Below are 19,592 nucleotides of genomic sequence, written 5' to 3'. Positions count from 1 at the left end.
CCGAAGCAGTGCAGACCATGCAGTAGCAGCAGCAGCAGCCGCGGGCATCTGTGCAGCTAGAAAGAGCATCATCAGAGTTTCAGAATCCAGCGATCGGGTGGCCCACTTGGGCCAGTCGCCCTGTCTTCCCCGAAAAGGGGAAGCAGAGGGTGGAGAGCCCTCCGTCTGATCACGATTCCACCCCCGGAGGGTCCCTACCTCTGTTCTGCTAGAAGATCCTCGAGACTCGCAGTCGAGAGGATCTCCTGGATCAAAGGTTCCAGGAGATGAACCGATGGATCGAAGAGCTCTGCCATGCTCCCCCTGCTTACGGTGAGGATATCTATACTGACCCTCCTTTCTCTCAAATGATTATGCAGGAACTGATCCTACCAAACTTCAAGCTCCCCCAATTTGAGAGCTACGATGGAACCTCAGATCCAGTTGACCACCTGGAGGCCTTCCGGATAATGATGCTGCTCCATGGCACGCCAGACGCTATCCTGTATCGAGCCTTCCCATCTACCTTGAAGGGAGCAGTAAGAAATTGGTACTCGACACTGAAGTCGGGTACTATCTTCTCCTTTGATCAGATGAGTCACCAGTTTGCTGCTCATTTCGTCAGCAACCGACGTCCCCGGAGAGGTTCGGAGTCTCTCATCAACATCAAGCAAAAGGAGGGAGAATCTATCCAAACTTATGTCAACCATTTTAACGCCGCCGCATTGGAGGTCCGGAACTTGGACCAATCAGTTGCAATGGCCGCCCTGAAGAGTAGTCTTCAAAAGAATGATCTTCTATTTTTTCTGAAAAAGAAGTATCCCAGGGACTTCACTGATTTGCTAGCTCGGGCCGAAGGGTATGCCCGAGCAGAGGAAGCCTTCAAGATGAAGGATGAGGAGGCCGTGAAGGAGCGACAGGCGGGTGACTCCGGTAAGCCTGCAACTGAAAAAGGGTCGAGTGAAGCTTGACCACATTCTCAAACTCCCCCCAGACACAAGCGTGTCTGAACTCCTCCCCGAGCTCGTAGGTAGAGGAGCTCGGACCGCAGAGTTCGACGGAGCTCTCCCACAGGAAGATTCCACAGCTACACCCCTCTCAATGCTCCAAAAGTCCAAGTGCTGATGGAGGTCAGGGAGCAGCTGCCAAGGCCGGAAAGGATGCGCACACACCCTGGAAAGTGCAACCCTAACAAGTTTTGCCTCTATCATTGTGACCACGGTCACGACACGGAGGAGTGTATTCAGCTCCGAGATGAGATCGAGGAGCTCATCAGACAAGGTCGGCTCGATAGATTCATCCGACGTCGGCCTAAAGGTAGGGAGGATCGATCGAGGGCCCTACTACAGCCAGAGCCGCCAAGGAGGGAAGAACAGCCTAAAGATTGGCCTCCAATCGAGATCATCAACACCATCTCTGGAGGGCCCCGGTGGGGAGCAGCCAGTGGATCGACCGGACCGCCCAAGTGGCAGAGGACTGAAGAATGTATAACCTTTACTGAAGAAGATGCCAAGGAGATTCAATTCTCCCATAATGATGCGGTTGTAGTTTCTTTAAATATTGCTGACTATGATGTACGTCGTATTCTTGTTGATAGTGAAAGCTTTGTCGATATTTTGTTTTACGATGCGTTCTCAAAAACATCTATTTCGGATGGTCGATTAGAGCTGATAAGCTCCCCATTGGTGGGGTTCACTAGCGATGCTGTGCCGGTGGAAGGAGTAATAACTTTAACCGTAGTTGTAGGTCGGTACCCGAAACAATCTAGAGCGCAAGTGGATTTTCTGATAGTAAGGGCACCATCTGCCTACAACGTAATACTCAATCGACCTGGCCTCGACGCCCTCCAAGCTGTGGTATCGATTTACCATTTGAAATTAAAATTTTCTACTAGCTAAGGGGTCAGAGAGGTCAGAGGAGATCAAGTTCTGGCAAGACACTGCTATAACATAGCCCTACAAAGAAATTATCAGTCTGACCCCTATCCGGTTGATGGATTAGACACCCGCGACGATCTTGCTAAAGAACGGGATGAGCCGATTGAAGATCTTGTCTCAATTCCTTTAAATGATGGGAATGAGGAGCATGTGGTGAAGATCGGCTCCAACCTGAAAGATGAGGTACGGATACAGCTCATCAATTTTCTACAAAAGAATGCGGATATCTTCACTTGGGTTCTGGCGGACATGCCGGAGATTGATACGAAAGTCATGGAACACCGTCTAGCTGTTGATCCCAAACATCGATCGATGAAGAAAAAAATCTGAGGTCATGCACTGAAAAGACAGAAAGCAATAGCTGAGAAAGTTGATAGACTCCTGAAAGTCGGGTTCATCAGAGAAGTCAACTACTCGAACTGGGTCTCCAATGTGATTCTTGTCAAGAAGGCGAATGGCAAGTGGAGGATGTGTATAGACTTCAAAAAGCTGAACAAAGCCTGTCCGAAGGACAGTTACCCTCTGCCCAGAATTGACCAATTAGTGGATGCAACCTCGGGCCATGAGCTTCTCACTTTTATGGATGTATTTTTTGACTACAATCAAATCAAGATGGCACCGGAGGATGAAAAAAAAACTGCTTTTATTACTGACCGTGGTCTTTATTGTTTCAGGGTCATGCCTTTTGACCTAAAAAATATAGGGGCGACCTATCAACGGCTGGTGAACAAGATCTTCAAAGAGCAGATCGATCATAATATGGAGGTCTACGTGGACGACATGCTTGTAAAAAGTAAATCCTCAACGAACCACGTCGTCGACCTTGAGGAGACCTTCAGCGCCCTCTGAAAATACAAGATGAAACTGAACCCAACCAAGTGCGCTTTTGGAGTGACCTCAGAGAAATTTTTGGGCTTTATGGTATCGGGGTGCGGGATTGAAGCAAATCTGAAAAAGATTCATGCCATCCAGGAAATGACCACCCCGAAGTCAATAAAGGAAGTTCAGCGCCTTACTGGGAGAGTAGCAGCTTTGAATCGCTTCATCTCAAGGTCGGCCGAACGGTGCCTACCTTTCTTTCAAACTCTCAAGTAGTCGAAGAACTTTTGTTGGACCACTGAATGTCAGCAAGCATTCGAAAAATTGAAGAACTACCTCGGCCACCTCCGCTATTGGCAAAACTCAAATTCGGAGAGGAGTTGTTCCTGTACCTGATGATCTCTCCTGTGGCTCTCGCAGCAGTTTTGGTTAAGGAAGATGCAAAAATTTAATGGCCGATCTACTACATAAGTCGAGTATTGAGAGATACTGAAATCAGGTATACTAAGTTAGAGAAACTAACTTACACCTTGTTGATTGCAGCTCGAAGGCTCCGACCTTACTTTCAAGGGCACACCATAACGCTGCTCACCGACCAACCGATTAAGGCGGTTCTACATCGAGCGGATGCTTCTAGATGGATAGCGAAATGGGCAGTCGAGCTCACAAAATTCGACATCAACTATCGACATCGGCCAACGATAAAAGCCCAGATATTAGCAGACTTCATAGTGGAATGCACTATTTTGGAAGAAGCCAAACTTGAATGAGGTGAAGCTGACAACCCAGTGCTCCAGCCGAACTCCCCTGAAGAAAGAACAGATCTCCCTGATGGTTTTTGGGCCCTCTACGTGGACGGTTCCTCCAACATGTCAGGCGCAGGCGCGAGCCTGATCTTGATCAATCCGGAAGGAATTATCGTGGAGTACGTGCTGCGCTTCAAATTTTCTGCGATAAATAATGGAGCAGAATATGAAGCTCTAATTACAGGATTGAAGATCGCCAAAGAGTTAGAAGTAGATTGGCTCCAAGTCTACAGTGACTCCCAATTGGTAGTGGGATAAGTCAGCAGAAACTATGAAGCTCGAAAGGACAGTATGATAAAGTATCTCGAAAAGGTAAAAGAGATCATCCCCGCCTTTAGCAACTTTGACATCAGGCAGATTCCAAGAGCAGAAAATACCAGGGCCGATCTTCTCTCCATGTTGGCTACACTAGCTCCGGCTGAACTATCCAAGGAAGTCTTCCTCGAAGTTCTGAAGTGTCCAAGTACGGAAGAACTGCAGCTTGTGATGGAGATCAGCCATGAACCTAGCTGGATTGATCCACTGGTTGCATACCTCAAGGATGGGGTTCTTCCTCATGATGCAAAAGAAGCTTGGAAGCTTAGAAATCAGGCCTCTCGATATATCCTTTATGAAAGCAAACTGTACAAGAGGTCGTACTCTTTGCCCCTCCTAAAATATCTCCGGCCTTTTGAAGCCAATTTTGCCTTGTGGGAGGTACATGAAAGAGTCTGCAGAAGTCACCTGGGGACCAGATCTTTATCCCACAAACTGCTCTGACAAGGTTATTACTGGCCTACAATATATCATGACTCCATTGAATATGTTAGAAGGAGTGATCGGTGTCAGAGATATGCGAATATCCAAAGACAACCCACCTCCAAACTTACACCCTTGAGTGCCCCATGGCCGTTTGCACAATGGGGAATGGATATCCTCAGACCTTTTCCCATCACATCCAGGCAGCGAAAGTTCCTCCTGATGGCAATTGACTACTTCACCAAGTAGGTCGAAGCTGAACCTTTGATGAAAATCACAGAAGCTAAAGTGCAGGACTTCATCTGGAAGTCAATTGTCTGTAGGTTCGGCTTACCTAGAACTCTCATTATTGATAATGGACGATAATTTGCTGGAGCAAGATTTGCTGAATTTTGTGAGGACTTAAACATCTCCCATAACTTCACGTCGGTAGCCCATCCGCAGGCAAACGACGAAGCCGAGGTTACTAACAGGACTCTATTATAAGAAATCAAGGCGAGACTTGAAAAGGCAAAGGAAACTTGGGCAGATGAGCTTTATCATGTGTTGTGGGCATACCGAACTACCCAAAGACTGCCCACAGGGGAGACTCCCTTTGCCTTAGCCTTCAGAACAGAAGCTGTGATCCCGATCGAACTCAAGCTTCCGTCGGCATGAGTCGTGGCATTCAACGAGCAGTGCAACTCACAGGATCTCAATGCCAACCTCGACTTGTTAGAAGAAAAATGAGAGACAGCTCAAGTTTGGATGGCAGCTTACAAGCAGAAAGTAGCCTGCTACTACAACTCCCGAGTCAAGAGCAAAGCCTTCAAAGCGGGGGACTTAGTACTTCGACGAGCCGCTGTTTCACAACCTCAGAACCAAGAAAAACTTGCTCCCAACTGGGAAGGTCCTTATGAAGTTAGGGAGGTAGTCTGGCCTGGAACATATTATCTAAAAGAGCTCGGAGGAGCAGACCTCCTGCGACCATAGAATTCGAAAAATTTACGAATATATTACCGATAACTTTGCCTTAAATAAAAATTTCATATTCACATATCTTTTCTTTTGACATGAGCTTATAACGACAGGAAGTAACTCCTTTAGACAATCGAAATTAAGCATGTCAGGAACAAGAGGAGAACCTCATCCTGACACAAATGAAGGCCCAGTTATTTAGAGACCGGATGGAGGGAGAGGCCCTTGCAACGGCCCTTATGCGCCCCCATAGCCATGTTAGGAACAGCAGGAGAACCTCGTCCTAACATGAGCAAAGTCGAAGGCTCGATTATTTAGAGACCGGATGGGGGGAGAGGCCCTCGCAACGGCCCTTATGTGCCCTCACAGTCATGTTAGGAACAGGAGGAAAACCTCATCCTAATATGAGCAAAGTTGAAGGCTCGATTATTTAGAGACCGGATGGGGGGAGAGGCCCTTGCAACGGCCTTTATGCGGCCCCATAGCCATGTTAGGAATAGGAGAAAAACCTCATCTTAACATGAGCAAAGTCGAAGGTTCGATTATTTAGAGATCGGATAGGGGGAGAGGCCTTTGCAACGGCCCTTGTTGGTGCAAAAATCCGCCTGCGCCGGAGAAGCTGGAGTTGAGGAAGCCGCGGTCGCCGTCGGGACCTGCAAGGAAAGTCTAGACCGGAGGTGGGGTTGCTCCGGCAAGACCCTCCGACGCTCAAGTCAGTTCTCTGCCTCAACAAGAATGGAGTGCTCAAACGGAGAATTTAGCAGAGTTTTGAGATAAGGCAAAAGAGCTTAAAGAATAACGTATCTAAGTCCCCCTTTTATAGGCGGGGGAGGCAACGGACTGATGGCGACGTTTGTAACCGCCTGGTAGTGGGCCGCCCATGGTCAGGGGAATTGATTGCGAAAGATAATGGAGCAGACACGTGGCCATCATCATGGCCCACCACATAGGGCCTGTTGCAGGTAGTGGAGCGGCGTCCGTTACTGCTAGTTGTCAGCGAGTAGTGGGATCGTGCAGCACCTGCCGCGGGGAGCGGAGCAGCATCATAGCTGTTGACACAGCCTGTCAGAGGGTAGTGGGATCGTGCAGCACCTGTCGCAGGGGGAGGTGGAGCCGCGTGGAATCCGCTACAGGAAGTGGAACAGGATCATGGCAGTTATTGTTATCTGCCAAGGGACACGGATATGTTGATCAAGGCTCGACAGTAGTCAGAGTTCGGCCTTTGTAGGAGTCCGGGAGGAGTCCCCCTTTCGGACGAGGTCGTGGGTGGAGTCCGGCTCCAGCAGCTGATACAGAGGTCGGAGACTGAGGACGGAGCTTGGCTCCCATAGGGATCCGGACGGAGCCACCCTGCTGTCGATGGCAGAGCCCGACTCCCGTAGGAGTCCGGGCGGAGCCGTTCTGCTGTTGAAGGAGGAGCCCGGCTCCCGTAGGAGTCTGGGTGGAGCCGTTCTGCTGTCGAAGGAGGAGCCCGGCTCCCGTAGGAGTCCGGGCGGAGCCGTTCTGCTGTTGAAGGAGGAGCCCGGCTCCCGTAGGAGTCCGGGCGGAGCCGTTCTGCAGTTGAAGGAGGAGCCCGGCTCCCGTAGGAGTCCGGGTGGAGCCGTTCTGCTGTTGAAGGAGGAGCCCGACTCCCGTAGGAGTCCGGGCGGAGCCGTTCTGCTGTTGAAGGAGGAGCCCGGCTCCCGTAGGAGTCTGGGTGGAGCAGTTCTGCTATCGAAGGAGGAGCCCGGCTCCCGTAGGAGTCCGGGCGGAGCCATTCTGCTGTTGAAGGAGGAGCCCGGCTCCCATAGGAGTCTGGGCGGAGCCGTTCTGCTGTTGAAGGAGGAGCCCGGCTCCCGTAGGAGTCCGGGTGGAGCCGTTCTGCTGTTGAAGGAGGAGCCCGGCTCCCGTAGGAGTCCGGGTGGAGCCGTTCTGCTGTCGAAGGAGGAGCCCGGCTCCCGTAGGAGTCCGGGCGGAGCCGTTCTGCTGTTGAAGGAGGAGTCTGGCTCCCGTAGGAGTTCGGGCGGAGCCGTTCTGCTGTTGAAGGAGGAGCCCGGCTCCCGTAGGAGTCCGGGCGGAGCCGTTCTGCTGTTGAAGGAGGAGCCCGGCTCCCGTAGGAGTCCGGGTGGAGCCGTTCTGCTGTCGAAGGAGGAGCCCGGCTCCCGTAGGAGTCCGGGCGGAGCCGTTCTGCTGTCGAAGGAGGAGCCCGGCTCCCGTAGGAGTCCGGGCGGAGCCGTTCTGCTGTCGAAGGAGGAGTCCGGCTCCCGTAGGAGTCCGGGCGGAGCCGTTCTGCTGTCGAAGGAGGAGCCTGGCTCTCGTAGGAGTTCGGGTGGAGCCGTTCTGCTGTTGAAGGAGGAGCCCGGCTCCCGTAGGAGTCCGGGTGGAGCCGTTCTGCTGTTGAAGGAGGAGCCCGGCTCCCGTAGGAGTCCGGGTGGAGCCGTTCTGCTGTCGAAGGAGGAGCCCGGCTCCCGTAGGAGTCCGGGCGGAGCCGTTCTGCTGTCGAAGGAGGAGCCCGGCTCCCGTAGGAGTCCGGGCGGAGCCGTTCTACTGTCGAAGGAGGAGCGCGGCTCCCGTAGGAGTCCGGGCAGAGCCGTTCTGCTGTTGAAGGAGGAGCGCGGCTCCCGTAGGAGTCCGGGCGGAGCCGTTCTGCTGTCGAAGGAGGAGCCCGGCTCCCGTAGGAGTTCGGGCGGAGCCGTTCTGCTGTCGAAGGAGGAGCCCGGCTCCCGTAGGAGTTCGGGCGGAGCCGTTCTGCTGTCGAAGGAGGAGCCCGGCTCCCGTAGGAGTCCGGGTGGAGCCCTTCTGCTGTTGAAGGAGGAGCCCGGCTCCCGTAGGAGTCCGGGTGGAGCCCTTCTGCTGTTGAAGGAGGATCCCGGCTCCCGTAGGAGTCCGGGTGGAGCCGTTCTGCTGTTGAAGGAGGAGCCCGGCTCCCGTAGGAGTCCGGGCGGAGCCGTTCTGCTGTTGAAGGAGGAGCCCGGCTCCCGTAGGAGTCCGGGTGGAGTCGTTCTGCTGTCGAAGGAGGAGCCCGGCTCCCGTAGGAGTCTGGGCGGAGCTGTTCTGCTGTGGAAGGAGGAGCCCGGCTCCCGTAGGAGTCCGGGCGGAGCCGTTCTGCTGTTGAAGGAGGAGCCCGGCTCCCGTAGGAGTCCGAGTGGAGCCGTTCTGCTGTTGAAGGAGGAGCCCGGCTCCCGTAGGAGTCCGGGCGGAGCCGTTCTACTGTTGAAGGAGGAGCCCGGCTCCCGTAGGAGTCCGGGCGGAGCCGTTCTGCTGTCGATTTCGGCTGCGGGTAATTTATACCCAACACCAGTCCCCCTACTTTCGAGTTTGAATTTCAAGTGAAGGAAGTATACAGAGAGAGATGTGCGCAGCCGAAATCATCCCTTCGAACCCTGCGCACTACCGCCCCTATTTAATGCGCACACATCAGAGTCTGTTTTTCGGTGAAAGTGACTTGAAAAGTCTTTTCGGAACCCCCACTGAAATGCGATCCCAAGCGTCGCTTTGGGTATAAATTACCCGCAGCCAAAATCGACAGCAGAACGGCTCCGCCCGGACTCCTACGGGAGCCGGGCTCCTCCTTCAACACTAGAACGGCTCCGCCCGGACTCCTACGGGAGCCGGGCTCCTCCTTCAACAGCAGAACGGCTCCACCCGGACTCCTACGGGAGCCGGGCTCCTCCTTCAACAGCAGAATGGCTCCGCCCGGACTCTTACGGGAGCCGGGCTCCTCCTTCAACAGCAGAACGGCTCCGCCCGGACTCCTACGGGAGCCGAGCTCCTCCTTCGGCAGCAGAACGGCTCCACCCGGACTCCTACAGGAGCCGAGCTCCTCCTTCAACAGCAGAACGGCTCCGCCCGGACTCCTACGGGAGCCGAGCTCCTCCTTCAACAGCAGAACGGCTCCACCCGGACTCCTACGGGAGCCGGGCTCCTCCTTCAACAGCAGAACGGCTCCGCCCGGACTCCTACGGGAGCCGGGCTCCTTCTTCAACAGCAGAACGGCTCCGCTCAGACTCCTACAGGAGCCGGGCTCCTACTTTGACAGCAGAACGGCTCCGCCCGGACTCCTACGGGAGCCGGGCTCCTCCGTCGACAGCAGAATGGCTCCGCCCGGACTTCTACGGGAGCCGGACTCCTCCTTCCACAGCAGAACGGCTCCACCCGAACTCCTACGGGAGCCGGGCTCCTCCTTCAACAGCAGAACGGCTCCGCCCGGACTCCTACGGGAGCCGGGCTCCTCCTTCAACAGCAGAACGGCTCCGCCCGGACTCCTACGGGAGCCGGGCTCCTCCTTCAACAGCAGAACGGCTCCGCCCGGACTCCTACGGGAGCCGGGCTCCTCCTTCGACAGCAGAACGGCTCCACCCGGACTCCTACGGGAGCCGGGCTCCTCCTTCAACTGCAGAACGGCTCCACCCGGACTCCTACGGGAGCCGGGCTCCTCCTTCAACAGCAGAACGGCTTCGTCCGGACTCCTACGGGAGCCGGGCTCCTCCTTCAACAGTAGAACGGCTCCACCCGGACTCCTACGGGAGCCGGGCTCCTCCTTCAACAGCAGAACGGCTCCGCCCGGACTCCTACGAGAGCCGGGCTCCTCCTTCAACAGCAGAACGGCTCCGCCCGGACTCCTACGAGAGCCGGGCTCCTCCTTCGACAGCAGAACGGCTCCGCCCGGACTCCTACGGGAGCCGGGCTCCTCCTTCAACAGCAGAACGGCTCCACCCGGACTCCTACGGGAGTCGGGCTCCTCCTTCAACAGCAGAACGGCTCCGCCCGGACTCCTACGGGAGCCGGGCTCCTCCTTCGACAGCAGAACGGCTCCACCCGGACTCCTACGGGAGCCGGGCTCCTCCTTCAACAGCAGAACGGCTCCACCCGGACTCCTACGGGAGCCGGGCTCCTCCTTCAACTGCAGAACGGCTCCGCCCGGACTCCTACGGGAGCCGGGCTCCTCCTTCAACAGCAGAACGGCTCCGCCCGGACTCCTACGGGAGCCGGGCTCCTCCTTCGACAGCAGAACGGCTCCACCCGGACTCCTACGGGAGCCGGGCTCCTCCTTCAACAGCAGAACGGCTCTGCCCGGACTCCTACGGGAGCCGGGCTCCTCCTTCAACAGCAGAACGGCTCCGCCCGGACTCCTACGGGAGTCGGGCTCTGCCATCGACAGCAGGGTGGCTCCGTCCGGATCCCTATGGGAGCCAAGCTCCGTCCTCAGTCTCCGACCTCAGTATCAGCTGCTGGAGCCGGACTCCACCCACGACCTTGTCCGAAAGGGGGACTCCTCCCGGACTCCTACAAAGGCCGAACTCCGACTACTGCCGAGCCTTGATCATCAGATCCGTGTCCCTTGGCAGATAACAATAACTGCCATGATCCTGTTCCACTTCCTGTAGCGGATTCCACGCGGCTCCACCTCCCCCTGCGACAGGTGCTGCACGATCCCACTACCCTCTGACAGGCTGTGTCAACAGCTATGATGCTGCTCCGCTTCCCGTGGCAGGTGCTGCACGATCCCACTACTCGCTGACAACTAGCAGTAACGGACGCCGCTCCACTACCTGCAACAGGCCCTATGTGGCGGGCCATGATGATGGCCACGTGTCTGCTCCATTATCTTTCGTAATCAATTCCCCTGACCATGGGCGGCCCACTACCAGGTGGTTACAAACGTCGCCATCAGTCCGTTGCCTCCCCCGCCTATAAAAGGGGGACTCAGATACGTTATTCTTTAAGCTCTTTTGCCTTATCTCAAAACTCTGCTAAATTCTCCGTTCGAGCACTCCATTCTTGTTGAGGCAGAGAACTGACTTGAGCATCGGAGGGTCTTGCCGGAGCAACCCCACCTCCGATCTAGACTTCCCTTGCAGGTCCTGGCGGCGACCGCTGCTTCCTCAACTCCAGCTTCTCCGGCGCAGGCGGATTTTTGCACCAACAGGATTGGCGCTAGAGGAAGGGCTGTGTCTTCGCAGCACCCTTGTTCTTGAAGGAGCGCTCAACGGACCCGCTTCCGGCCATCTTTTCTGGCATCCAATCCTCTTTCTCCCATCTGATGCCCTCCCGTGAGGTTTCCGCACAACTACCTCCGGCTATGGTTGATGATAAAGGGTGGCCGGATGGCCAACCTTCGCCGGATTCCGTCAACGTCATCTCGGGAGAATCCCGGCCGAAGGCAACCAGCACATCAGCCGCACCCCTCAAGCGGCAAAAAGTTGAAGAGCCCATAGCCTTCACTGAAGAAGATGCCCAGGGAGTCCAATTCCCTCATAACGATGCGGTCGTAGTTTCCTTGAACATAGCAAATTATGATGTCCGTCGCATTCTCGTCGACAACGGGAGTTCGGCCGACATCTTATTCTACAGCGCCTATTCGAGAATGGCCACTCTTGGCGGTCATCTAAGGCCGATGTGCTCTCCCTTGATAGGGTTTACTGGTGACGCCATTCCGACGGAAGGAATGATAGCTCTAACTGTGACCGCTGGTCAGCATCCAAAGCAGTCCAGAGCCCTGGTGAATTTCCTGGTGGTAAAGGCGCCGTCTGCCTACAATGCAATTCTTGGCCGACCCGGCCTCAATGCCCTCAGAGCCGTTGTTTCAACCTATCATTTGAAGTTGAAGTTCCCCACTGACAAAGGGATTGGAGAAGTTTGGGGAGACCAGACGCTGGCCAGGCACTGCTACAATATTGCCCTGCAAAGAAGCGATCAAGCGGACCTCTGTCCAGTCGACGGGTTGGATGCGCGCGACGACCTCACTGAAGAGAGGGGCGGCCCGATTGAGGACCTAATACCAATTCCTTTGAATGATGGGAATGCGGAGCATGTGGTGTTGATTGGCTCTAACCTGGAGGAGGAGGTGCGGGCGCATCTCGTGGACTTTCTCCGAAGGAATGCGGACGTTTTTGCATGGGTCCCGATGGATATGCCGGGGATTGAGACAGAAGTCATGGAACATCATCTGGCGGTCGACCCTAAACATCGGCCAACAAAAGAAAAAATCCGGAGTCATGCCCCGGAGAGGCAGAAGGCGATAGCCGAGGAAGTGGATAAACTTCTCAAGGCCGGATTCATCAAGGAGGTCAATTATCCAGAGTGGATCTCCAATGTTGTCTTGGTCAAGAAAGCAAACGGCAAGTGGAGGATGTGTATCGACTTCAAAAAGCTGAATAAAGCTTGCCCAAAGGACAGCTACCCCCTTCCCAGGATCGACCAACTGGTGGACGCTACCTCGGGCCATGAGCTTCTCACTTTCATGGACGCATTCTCCGGCTATAACCAGATTAGGATGGCATCGGAAGATGAAGAAAAGACTGCTTTTATCACTAGTCGCGGCCTTTACTGCTACAGGGTCATGCCGTTCGGCCTCAAAAATACGGACGCGACCTATCAACGACTGGTGAACAAAATCTTCAAGGAGCAGATTGGCCGAAATATGGAAGTTTATGTGGACGATATGCTCGTGAAAAGCAGGTCTTCCGGGAATCATGTCACCGACCTCGAAGAAACCTTTGGCACTCTTCGAAAGTATAGAATGAAGCTGAACCCAACCAAATGCGCCTTTGGGGTGACCTCGGGGAAGTTCCTGGGCTTCATGGTATCAGGGCACGGGATCGAGGCCAATCCGGAGAAAATCCACGCCATCCAAGATATGATTGCCCCGAGATCGATCAAAGAGGTTCAGTGCCTCACAGAAAGAGTTGCGGCTCTTAATCGCTTTGTCGCAAGGTCAGCCGAGCGATGTCTGCCCTTCTTTCAAACTCTCAAACAGCCGAAAAACTTCTGTTGGACCCCTGAATGCCAACAGGCATTCGAAGAATTGAAAGGCTATCTTGGCTCACCCCCACTGCTGGCAAAGCCCGAGCCCAAAGAGGAATTATTTTTGTACCTGACAGTCTCTCCCACGGCCCTGGCAGCCATCCTTGTTAAGGAGGAAATGAAAGTCCAGCGACCGGTCTACTACATTAGTCGCGTGTTGAGGGACGCCGAGACCAGGTATGCTAAATTAGAAAAACTGACCTACGCCTTGTTGATTGCAGCTCGGAGACTCCGACCTTACTTTCAAGGGCACACGGTGACGTTACTCACCGACCAACCGATCAAGGTGGTTTTACACCGAGCTGATATCTCCGGAAGAATGGCGAAATGGGCCATTGAGCTTACAGAATTCGACATCAACTACAAGCCTAGACCGACAATAAAAGCCCAAGTGTTGGCGGATTTCATAGTGGAATGCACCATCCCCGAGGAGGCTGAACCTGAGCAAAACAAAATTGATGACCTGAGTACTCAGCCGAACTCCCCCGACGAAGAAGCCAGTTCGTCCGATAACTGTTGGACCCTCCATGTGGACGGATCGTCCAACATGGCAGGCGCGGGTGCTGGCCTGATCTTGACCAGCCCGGAGGGAGTCATTGTGGAGTACGCTCTGCGTTTCGAATTCTCCGCAACGAACAATGGAGCGGAGTATGAAGCTCTGATCGCAGGATTGAGGATCGCTAAGGAGCTTGGAATAGGTCAACTCCGGGTGCACAGTGACTCCCAACTGGTGGTGGGGCAGGTCAGCGGGAGCTTTGAAGCACGGGAGGACAGTATGGCCAAATATCTCGAAAATGTGAAGGAGTTCATCCCTGCCTTTAACAATTTCGACATCAGGCAAATTCCGAGGTCGGAGAACATTAGAGCCGATCTTCTCTCCAAACTGGCGACATCGGTTCCGGTCGAATTGCCAAACGGCATCCTCTTTGAAGTTTTAAAACAACCGAGTACGGAAGAACCGCGACTCGTAATGGAGATCGACCACGAGCCCAGCTGGGTCGACCCGCTAATAACCTATCTTAGAGATGGGATTCTCCCCCAGGATGCGAAAGAAGCCCGGAAACTCGAAATCAAGCCTCCCGGTACATCCTTTATGAGGGCAAATTATACAAAAGATCGTACTCCCTACCTCTCTTGAGATGCCTCCGATCCTCCGAAGCTGACTACGCTCTATGGAAAGTGCACGAGGGAGCTTGCGGAAGCCATTTAGGTGCCAGGTCTCTATCCCACAAGCTACTCCGCCAAGGGTATTACTGGCCAACCATGCACCAAGATTCAATTGAATATGTCAAAAAGTGTGATCGATGCCAGAGGTACGCCAACGTCCAGAGACAACCTGCTACCGAGCTTACACCCTTGAGCGCCCCATGGCCTTTTGCGCAATGGGGAATGGATATTCTTGGCCCCTTTCCCATGGCGTCTGGTCAAAGGAAATTCCTCCTTGTAGCGATCGACTACTTCACCAAATGGGTCGAGGCCGAGCCACTAGCCAAAATCACAGAAGCGAAAGTGCAGGATTTCGTCTGGAAATCGATCGTGTGCAGGTTCGGTTTGCCTAGAACCCTCATCACTGATAATGGACGGCAATTCGCGGGAGCCAGATTTGCTGAATTCTGTGAAGACCTAAACATCTCCCACAAATTCACATCAGTGGCCCATCCCCAAGCGAACGGCGAAGCCGAGGTAACAAACAGAACCCTTTTGCAGGGGATTAAGACCAGGCTCGAAAGAGCAAAAGAGACTTGGGCGGACGAACTTTATCATGTACTATGGGCTTATCGGACCACCCAGAGGTTGCCTACAGGAGAGACTCCCTTTGCTCTAGCCTTTGGTACGGAAGCCGTCATCCCGATCGAGCTTAAACTCCCGTCGGCACGAGTCGTGGCATTCGACGAACCCCAAAACGCGCAAAATCTCAGAGCCAACCTCGACCTACTGGAAGAAAGGCGGGAGATTGCTCAGGTTCGAATGGCAGCCTACAGACAGAAAGTTGCCCGATATTACAACGCCCGAGTGAAGAACAAGGCATTCAAAGCAGGGGATCTAGTACTCCGGCGAGCTGCTGTCTCACAACCTCAGGACCAGGGGAAGCTTGCCCCAAACTGGGAGGGACCTTATGAGGTCAAGGAAGTAGTCCGACCTGGAACTTATTATCTCAGGGAACTCAGGGGAGCTGACCTCCCACGACCGTGGAGCTCAGAAAACTTGCGGATGTACTACCAGTGATTTCGTCCTGACCAAAAAAAAAAAAAAAAAAAAAAATACGTACCCATTTGTCTTAGGACAATTCAAGCAGACGGTATCAAAAATGAGAGGGCAACCTTATAAAAGTCGAAGGCCCGATTCTTTTAGACCGGATGGGGGGAGAGGCCTTACAACGCCCATATGTGCCCCCGCAGCCCTGTTAGGGACAGGAGGAGAACCTCGCCCTAACTTGAGCAAAGTCGAAGGCCCGGTTCCTTTAGACCGGATGGGGGGAGAGGCCTTACAACGCCCATATGTGCCCCCACAGCCCTGTTAGGGACAGGAGGAGAACCTCGCCCTAACTTGAGCAAAGTCGAAGGCCCGGTTCCTTTAGACCGGATGGGGGGAGAGGCCTTGCAACGCCCATATGTGCCCCCACAGCCCTGTTAGGGACAGGAGGAGAACCTCGCCCTAACTTGAGCAAAGTCGAAGCCCCGGTTCCTTTAGACCGGATGGGGGGAGAGGCCTTACAACGCCCATATGTGCCCCCACAGCCCTGTTAGGGACAGGAGGAGAACCTCGCCCTAACTTGAGCAAAGTCGAAGGCCCGGTTCTTTTAGATCGGATGGGGGGAGAGGCCTTGCAACGCCCTTATGTGCCCCCATAGCCCTGTCAGGAACAGGAGGAGAACCTCGTCCTGACATGAGCAAAGTGGAAGACCCGGACTCCTACGGGAGCCGGGTCCCTACGCCAAGAAGACTTCACCCGGACTCCTACGGGAGCCGGGTTCCGCCGCAAAAAAAAAAAAAAAAAAAAAAGACTTCGCCCGGACTCCTACGGGAGCCGGGTCCCTATGCAAAGAAGACTTCGCCCGGACTCCTATGGGAGCCGGGTTTCGCCGCCAAGAAACCTTTGCCCGGACTCCAACGGGAGCCGGGCCCCGCCATCGACAGCAACAAAGGCTTCGCCCGGACTCCTACGGGAGCCGGGCTCCACCGACAACGACAGCTACAGGACAACTCCATCCGGACTTCTACGGAAGTCGGGCTTTATTTCGGCTTTATTTGTGACTTCGATTACAGACTTTTACAAGATCCGAGCTACTCCAACCTCTGGAGAGCTTCTCCGTTCGGACTATCAAGGGAGCCGAACTTAGCTTCGACTTCAGCCAAGCAAACCTGACAAGTGAATATCTCCGAACGACATAAAAGCTGAAAAGAAGCTCGGCGAATGACGACCCCGCATGAGCTGAAAGGATCGCCGACGATTCTGGAACGACGTAACATAGACAAAGAGAAGGAAAGGAAAATGAAGGAGTTCGGCGGACAACTATTCAACACAAGATGCAAACGAGGTACTGAAATCACTTTTTTATTTAATAGAAGAACACATTACAGGACCCGGTGGGTCAGGAAAAAAGAAGATACACGTCATCCCAAGTGTCACAGGCACGGTCCGGGCAGGACGAACCGGAGACCGCTCCGAGCTACGAACTCCGTCTCTATCCTTCTCAGTCGCATTCTCCAGCGCGTGTAACAGCTCTCGCCCATCTCGCCTCATTCTGTTCCCAAGGTCCCAACTTTAGCGGGAAAGGGGTGGAGTTGATCCCCGGAGGCGGAGGAGGCAACGATGACCACCGCCCGAGACGCTCCGACAAGGTCGGCATGCGTTACTTCCACCGTCCCCGCAACAAGTTCTACTGCCCCACCTTCAACGCCGACCGCCTCTGGTCTCTCGGCCCCGACGGCGTCAAGGATCCCGTCATGGCTTGTGACGTCTATTCTGCCCTCTTGACCGGTATCACCCCGCCTTGCTACCCCGAGATTCATGGGCAGAATAGCTTCCCCGACAGCCCCCGTTATTAAACCCCTGTTGTTGAAGGAATTCTTCCTTGGGCTCCCTCTAGAGCGACGGAGATTCTCACCGGCCGCCATTCTCCTTCTCTCCTTCCTCCAAACCCTAAGAATTCCCTCGAGGACAGCCTCCCGAGTGGATAACATGGTATAAGGGAAGGAGACAGGGACTGGGGCGAGAGAAGCAGGGCTCTCAGATGAAAGAACAACGCCAGAATGAAGCTACGAAGGGGCCGAGGGGTTTAAATAGCCGATGGATCCTGGCGCAGTTTTGGCGGCGGGTATTCCTGGGCCAACCGATGTGTGCCGCGTGGCGCGCTTATCCCCTTCACCGCCATCGAGGGTTGACCGCTCACAAATTCCTGCAAAGCGATGCTTGGGATCGCATTTCAGCGGGGGTTCCGAAAAGACTTTTCAAGTCACTTTCACCAAAAAATGGACTCTGACGTGCGCGCATTAAATAGGGGCGGCAGTGCGCAGGGTTCGAAGGGATGATTCCGGTTGCGCACATCTCTCTCTGTATACTTCCTTCGCTTGAAATTCAAACTCGAAAGTAGGGGGATTGGTGTTGGGTATAAATTACCCGCAGTCGAAATCGACAGCAGAACGGCTCCGCCCGGACTCCTACGGGAGCCGGGCTCCTCCTTCAACAGTAGAACGGCTCCACCCGGACTCCTACGGGAGCCGGGCTCCTCCTTCAACAGCAGAACGGCTCCGCCCAGACTCCTACAGGAGCCGGGCTCCTCCTTCAACAGCAGAACGGCTCCGCCCGGACTCCTACGAGAGCCAGGCTCCTCCTTCGACAGCAGAACGGCTCCACCCGGACTCCTACGGGAGCCGGGCTCCTCCTTCAATAGCAGAACGGCTCCGCCCGGACTCCTACGGGAGCCGGGCTCCTCCTTCAACAGCAGAACGGCTCCACCCGGACTCGGAGCCGGGACTCCTACGGGAGCCGGGCTCCTCCTTCAACAGCAGAACGGCTCCACCCGGACTCCTACGGGAGCCGGGCTCCTCCTTCAACAGCAGAACGGCTCCGCCCAGACTCCTACGGGAGCCGGGCTCCTCCTTCGACAGCAGAACGGCTCCGCCCGGACTCCTACGGGAGCCGGGCTCCTCCTTCGACAGCAGAACGGCTCCGCCCGGACTCCTACGGGAGTCGGGCTCCTCCTTCGACAGCAGAACGGCTCCGCCCGGACTCCTACGGGAGCCGGGCTCCTCCTTCGACAGCAGAACGGCTCCACCCGGACTCCTACGGGAGCCGGGCTCCTCCTTCGACAGCAGAACGGCTCCACCCGGACTCCTACGGGAGCCGGGCTCCTCCTTCGACAGCAGAACGGCTCCGCCCGAACTCCTATGGGAGCCGGGCTCCTCCTTCAACAGCAGAACGGCTCCGCCCGGACTCCTACGGGAGCCGGGCTCCTCCTTCGACAGCAGAACGGCTCCACCCGGACTCCTACGGGAGCCGGGCTCCTCCTTCAACAGCAGAACGGCTCCACCCGGACTCCTACGGGAGCCGGGCTCCTCCTTCAACAGCAGAACGGCTCCGCCCGGACTCCTACTGGAGCCGGGCTCCTCCTTCAACAGCAGAACAGCTCCACCCGGACTCCTACTGGAGCCGGGCTCCTCCTTCAACAGCAGAACGGCTCCACCCGGACTCCTACGGGAGCCGGGCTCCTCCTTCGACAGCAGAACGGCTCCGCCCGGACTCCTACGGGAGCCGGGCTCCTCCTTCGACAGCAGAACGGCTCCGCCCGGACTCCTACGGGAGCCGGGCTCCTCCTTCGACAGCAGAACGGCTCCGCCCGGACTCCTACGGGAGCCGGGCTCCTCCTTCAACAGCAGAACGGCTCCGCCCGGACTCCTACGGGAGCCGGGCTCCTCCTTCAACAGCAGAACGGCTCCGCCCGGACTCCTACGGGAGCCGGGCTCCTCCTTCGACAGCAGAACGGCTCCGCCCGGACTCCTACGGGAGCCGGGCTCCTCCTTCGACAGCAGAACGGCTCCGCCCGGACTCCTACGGGAGCCGGGCTCCTCCTTCCACAGCAGAACGACTCCACCCGGACTCCTACGGGAGCCGGGCTCCTCCTTCAATAGCAGAACGGCTCCACCCGGACTCCTACGGGAGTCGGGCTCCTCCTTCAACAGCAGAACGGCTCCGCCCGGACTCCTACGGTAGCCGGGCTCCTCCTTCAACAGCAGAACGGCTCCACCCGGACTCCTACGGAAGCCGGGCTCCTCCTTCAACAGCAGAACGGCTCCGCCCAGACTCCTACGGGAGCCGGGCTCCTCCTTCAACAGCAGAACGGCTCCACCCGGACTCCTACGGGAGCCGGGCTCTTCCATCGACAGCAGGGTGGCTCCGTCCGGATCCCTATGGGAGCCAAGCTCCGTCCTCAGTCTCCGACCTTAGTTTCAGCTGCTGGAGCCGGACTCCACCCACGACCTCGTCCGAAAGGGGGACTCCTCCCGGACTCCTACAAAGGCCGAACTCCGACTACTGCCGAGCCTTGATCAACAGATCCGTGTCCCTTGGC

Source organism: Elaeis guineensis, chromosome 12 (genome assembly GCF_000442705.2).
Source record: "Elaeis guineensis isolate ETL-2024a chromosome 12, EG11, whole genome shotgun sequence".
Classification (NCBI taxonomy): Eukaryota; Viridiplantae; Streptophyta; class Magnoliopsida; order Arecales; family Arecaceae; genus Elaeis; species Elaeis guineensis.
This window is presented reverse-complemented; position numbering follows the sequence as displayed.